Source organism: Oratosquilla oratoria, chromosome 16, assembly GCF_046742065.1.
Source record: "Oratosquilla oratoria isolate Oo_2021 chromosome 16, ASM4674206v1, whole genome shotgun sequence".
Taxonomy (NCBI): Eukaryota; Metazoa; Arthropoda; class Malacostraca; order Stomatopoda; family Squillidae; genus Oratosquilla; species Oratosquilla oratoria.
The window spans coordinates 49,644,054-49,650,053 of NC_134792.1; positions in this window are offsets into that span (position 1 = coordinate 49,644,054).

The following is a 6,000-nucleotide window of genomic DNA, read 5'->3' on the forward strand; positions in this document are numbered from 1 at the left end:
GGGAAAGGGAAGACGTAGAAGGGGAAAGGGAAGACGTAGAAGGGGAAAGGAAAGAAAAATAAGGGGAAAGGGAAGAAGGGGAGAAGAGGAAAGGGAAGGAGAAGGGGAAAGGGGAGAAGGAGAAGGGGAAGGGAAAGGGAAGAAGGTGAGAAGAGGAAAGGGAAGGAGAATGGAAAAGGGGAAGAAGGAAAGGGAAGAAGGGAAGGGAAAGGGAAGAAGGGGAGAAGAGGAAAGGGGAAAAGGGGAAGGGGAGAAGAGGAAAGGGAAGGAGGATGGAAAAGGGGAAGAAGGGGAAGAGAGGGAAGGGAAAGGGAAGAAGAGGAAAAGGAAGGGGAAAGGGAAGAAGGGGAGAAGAGGAAAGGGGAAAAAGGGGAAGGGGAGAAGAGGAAAGGGAAGGAGGATGGAAAAAGGGAAGAAGGGGAAGGGGAGAGCTCCAGTGAAGACGGAAGGGGAACGGCGGGGGAGCCGCGCACGAGTTGGATGTACTTTGATGCACTTGCTAGATTTCTTGGATACAAGTTGTGGTCACACAAACAAAAAGAATATATCGCATATTTCGAATATGCGAGATGTTTCATCAATATGTGAACACCAAACTAACTTTATTTATTTATTTGTTTTTTATTTTTATTTTATTTTATTTTATCTTATTTTTATTTTTTTCATCGTGGATGTTTTTAGACTTTGCTATGTTGGATACTGTTCTTGTTATTTCAAGCAATGGATTTTCTTTTTAATTTTGATACTGTAAAAAATGTTTTCCTATTGTTAATAGGAATGATAGTGTGTTTAGTAAAACAAGTCACGTGTGTTATATGCTATGTGATTAATTATATGATGATTAAAAGGTTTGCACTGAAGTACTGATCTGCAGTATTTGTTGTATTCAGTAATGTTTTTGAAGTCATTCGGAGTGTTACTTTGGCAATGAATGGCAATTCAAATGGACTGAGCCAGTGTATACTGTGCTATATCTAGTTTCTTTCACGCGGAATATGGAAGCAATATTTCATGCGAAGTTCTTGTAGAACTAAATTCTCGCTGTAATGGCTACCATATATTCTGTTTTTTGTTTTGTTTTGTTTTTTCGTTTCGACTTTTACTGAACTGGCTTGCACTAGTGATGATATTTTCAAGTGTTTTGTTCGAGGTCATTGTAATCGTATTCTATAGAAAGGATTCTATCAGAAAGACCAAAAATAATATCTCGAAACTCGCTTTAAAAGAAAATAACAAAATATAAGGAAATTCCATAAGAAATAGAAACATAGTGTGTATTTCATAAATGCTTTTAATCAGTGAATGTTCAGACCTTAGGCTACGAAATCCCTTGAGATGAAACAAGAAAATAAAACAGGAGGAGGAAGAGGAGGTGCGTGGGAAAGAAGAGAAGGAAGAGAAGGCGCGTGGAAAAGAGGAGGAGGAAGAGGAGGTGCAAAGGAAAGAGGAGGAGGAAGAGGTGCGAAGGAAAGAGGAGGCGGAAGAGGAGGTGCGAAGGAAAGGGGGAGGAGGAAGAGGAGGTGCGAAGGAAAGAGGAGGAGGAAGAGATGTGAAGGAAAGAGGAGGTGCAAAGGAAAGAGGAGGAAGAGGAGGTGCGAAGGGAAGAGGAGGAGGAAGAGGAAATGCGAAGGAGAGGGGAGGAGGAAGAGGAGGTGTGAAGAAAAGGGGAGGAGGAAGAGGAGGTGTGAAGAACAGGGGAGGAGGAAGAGGAGGTGCGAAGAAAAGGGGAGGAGGAAGAGGAGGTGTGAAGAACAGGGGAGGAGGAAGAGGAGGTGCGAAGAAAAGGGGAGCAGGAAGAGGAGGTGCGAAGAAAAGGGGAGCAGGAAGAGGAGGTGCGAAGGAAAGGGGAGGAGGAAGAGGAGGTGCGAAGGAAAGAGGAGGAGGAAGAGGAGGTGCGAAGGAAAGAGGAGGTGTGAAGAAAAGGGGAGGAGGAAGAGGAGGTGCGAAGGAAAGAGGAGGAGGAAGAGGAGGTGCGAAGAAAAGGGGAGGAGGAAGAGGAGGTGCGAAGAAAAGGGGAGGAGGAAGAGGAGGTGCGAAGAAAAGGGGAGGAGGAAGAGGAGGTGCGAAGAAAAGGGGAGGAGGAAGAGGAGGTGCGAAGAAAAGGGGAGGAGGAAGAGGAGATGCGAAGGAAAGAGGAGGAGGAAGAGGAGGTTCGAAGGAAAAGAGGAGGAAGAGGAGATGCGAAGGAAAGAGGAGGAGGAAGAGGAGGTTCGAAGGAAAAGAGGAGGAAGAGGAGGTGCGAAGGAAAGAAGAGGAGGAAGAGGAGGTGCGAAGGAAAGAGGAGGAGGAAGAGGAGGTGCGAAGGAAAGAGGAGGAGGAAGAGGAGGTGCGAAGGAAAGAGGAAGAGGAGGTGCGAAGGAGAGGGGAGGAGGAAGAGGAGGTGAGAAGGAAAGAGGAGGAGGAAGAGTAGGTGCGAAGGAAAGAGGAAGAGGAGGTGCGAAGGAGAGGGGAGGAGGAAGAGGAGGTGAGAAGAAAAGAGGGGGAAGAGGAGGTGCGAAGGAAAGAGGAGGAGGAAGACGAGGTGCGAAGGAAAGGGGAGGAGGAAGGGGAGGTGCATGAAAAAGAGGAGGTGCGAAATAAAGGCGAGGAGGAAGAGGAGGTGCGAAGGAAAGAGGAGGAGGAGGAAGAGGAGGTGCGTGGAAAAAGGGGGAAGAAGAGGAAACAATACGTCCGGAGGGCTTGGGAGGGTCTTCGGAGGACAAAGGGAATCTATTTCCTGTCCATCACATCATCAACTCCGTCTCCGACCCTTCCTGAGACTTCCCGCAGCGCTTACTCCCGAGTCCCATCAATTGTTTTAAATTTCAATTAGATCTCTCTACTAGGAAGCTGGTAGAATGCAACCCGAGGCCTTTTGTATGAAATTCCAGTGAATTGATTGGTAATGGTAATTGTACATTGATATATGTCGCACACAATGTAAAGTAGTCGTATTTTATGGCTCTAATTTCCTTTGTCTAATGCCCTTCCGGCGTCTACAGTGTCTTGATATCAAGAGAACGTCTTCTAAGCCTTACGAAGTTAACTAGGATTCATTATTTTTTCCTATGTATGGGAAGAATCTATTTAGTTATTAAGTACAGAAGGGCAACAGATCATCTCTGAAAAGATAAAACAGATCAAAAGGACGGACACCAAGAACTAATAGTATTCAACAAAATCCTTCACAACGGGAATATTGTCCTTAATTCATAATCAAGATTATCTAGACTTCTAACCAACTGTATTTTTTACGAACTGTAATACATAAAAGCGTCCTGTTTTTAGTTTAATCACAAATGTTTCTCTAGGACATTAGGTCCAGGAATTGGTACTAGGAAGCCTTCACTCCAAAAATGAAAAGTCGACAAACTCAGGAAACGAACCTAAGTTAAATTGGTATCCACTGAATTATGCAAAGCGAGTTCAAATTCTATCCTCTCGGAATTACTGTTCACAGACTCACTGATGACATGACGATGTACGTGTTCGATTTCACAATCGTGTAAACTTATTTTCACTCTAGATGGATGTCATCTGGTTTTGGCAACGAGGCTCATTTCCATATTAATGGATCCGTCAATAGCCACAACATCTACTGGGGAAACAACGGTAAAAATGAGGAAAAGAAAAGAGACAAAATAATCTAAACGTTACAAATTTTCCGTTGATTAATCGTGTGTATTGGAATTTTGGGGTCTCACCCATTCAAAAATAAAATCAGTCGAACAGTGTCAACAGGGTGTGGATCAGTAATTTTTTTTTTTTTTCTCTGTAAGAACTTTTTTGGTTTACCAAATCATCTAGTAATACTATTTTCACCTCTTTAGTACTACAGAAATATCATGTAATCGTTAGCATATGATGCATTAGGACCCACGACTGAGTTGTGTTCATGAATGATAGCTCTGTCATCTATGATATTGGCGATGTCGGTATCAAATCCTTATCATAAAATAGAAAAGTAGGATACAATACAAACACTCGAAAGCACCTCCAAATTTGATACCTCACCCTTGACGACATCTTATGGTAAAACACCTGAAATTTACAACAATTCTTCTTTAGGTTTCAGTTGTTAGTGCGTCCTTCTTGTCAGTGGATAATAAACGGTAATGAAAATGTCCGTCGCTATAGAATTAGTGAATAATAGTGAAAGATGTACGATTGTCTCAAGATAGTGCGGAAATGATGTTGAATCTATCAGTACTGATGGTAGGTGCTCCTAAAATAAATTATCATTTCAAATAGATCAGAACAACAACATGACCATCTATTCGTAAATACTAAAATAACCATCATTGGCTTCGTAAACTTACAGTGAGCAACAGTAGAAACAGCATTAATCTGACCAAGACTGAAAGGAAAACTAAGACAATTACCATACTACTAGTATGATCAGGCACACAATAACATGTACGAAAAAGTAAAATTAAAAGTAATACACCCCATAGCAATACTATCAGAAATACGCACTGAATCATCACTAACAATGATTGAAGTTTATCCCAAATGCTACAAGACGGGAGTTATGCGGCAGAGAAAACAAAATTTCGACTCTTGTGGAGGACGTTTTACATAATGCAGTGGAGGATCCAGCGACAGAAAAAAGAAATCTCCCACTTTGGATGGATAAGTACTTAGAGAAACACAATCTCTCCGACAAAAAGGAACATCTTCCAAGAAATAAGAGGATTAGACGAGGACTTCGTAGAGGGATTAAACGACAGACTGTTGAAGTATAGAGGAAGAAATTTGGTGGAATAAAGAAGTGAAGAGGGAGAGGTGAATTAAAGAAGTAGGTCATGGCGATAAACAAAAGCCTATCACCCGAGACAAAGAAAATGGATACATTTTCACAACAAGAAAAGATTCAAACCGATATCTATCTGAAATAATATCGAATAAGAAGGGCAACTAATAAGAATAGGACAAGCCCTGAGAGTAAGGTTTACAAGCACAAGAAGGTCTATACTAAATAGAATCTATCCCCCTTTCAGAAAAAAAAAATCCAAGAAAATAGGCATCACTATGGATAGGACCAAGTCTGATAAGGAAAAACGTAACCGTCAAATTTAGGTCGAATGACAGTTTTGAGTGATGGGGCGGCCTGAGTTGCTGATAAGAAATTCGACTGAATTTCAGAATTTCTGATGTCAGGGCTAGAGAGTTGGTGGGCGAGAGAGAAGACGAAGATATGCATAATATCCCTCGTAGCTTTTGATGTGAATGACGAATGGCATCACCAAATAGCCTGGATGATCTTCCTTTTATGTTTCTTGTTCAAAGAATTCCGGAAGGAAGTAATGGAGTGGCAGCATGATGAAAACGGGAGGACTAAGTTTACTTACGACGGCAAGCATAGATTCGTATTTTAATTTTTACACATACATATGCATACATGTACATGTACATATACATGTACACATGTACACATACATATATACACATACATATATACACATACATATACACATACATATACATATACATGTACACACACATATACATTTACGCATACATATACATGTACACATACATATACATATATACATACACATACATATACACATACATGAGTGTGTATGTTTGTGTGTGGATGTGTGTGGGTGTGTACGTGTGTGTGTGTGTGTGGGTGTGTCTTTGTGTGTGTGTATGTGGGCGTGCTTCTGCCAGCGTACATGTTCCACGAAGTTAAGCCTGGTTTCGTCGCTTTGAGGTTCCAACTCACTTTATAAATTCACTTTTTGAAATATCATGATCGGTTCCTCTAAGTAAAAAAGTTATTTCAACAAATGTGGCGGAGTTTTCCTTTGATATATATCTGTATTTTTGTGTATAAGAAAGAGCTTGCAAGGTATAAAATAAATGTTATAAAACAAATGGTTGGCATAATGATGTCTGAATCTAGAAGTATCCACAGTCATGGACGACCTGTAGTCGAATAATGTGAGATTGTGTTCGTATAGTAAGACCTACTTTGGAAAACACGTGGAACCTTGTAGGAGGAGGAGGAAGAGG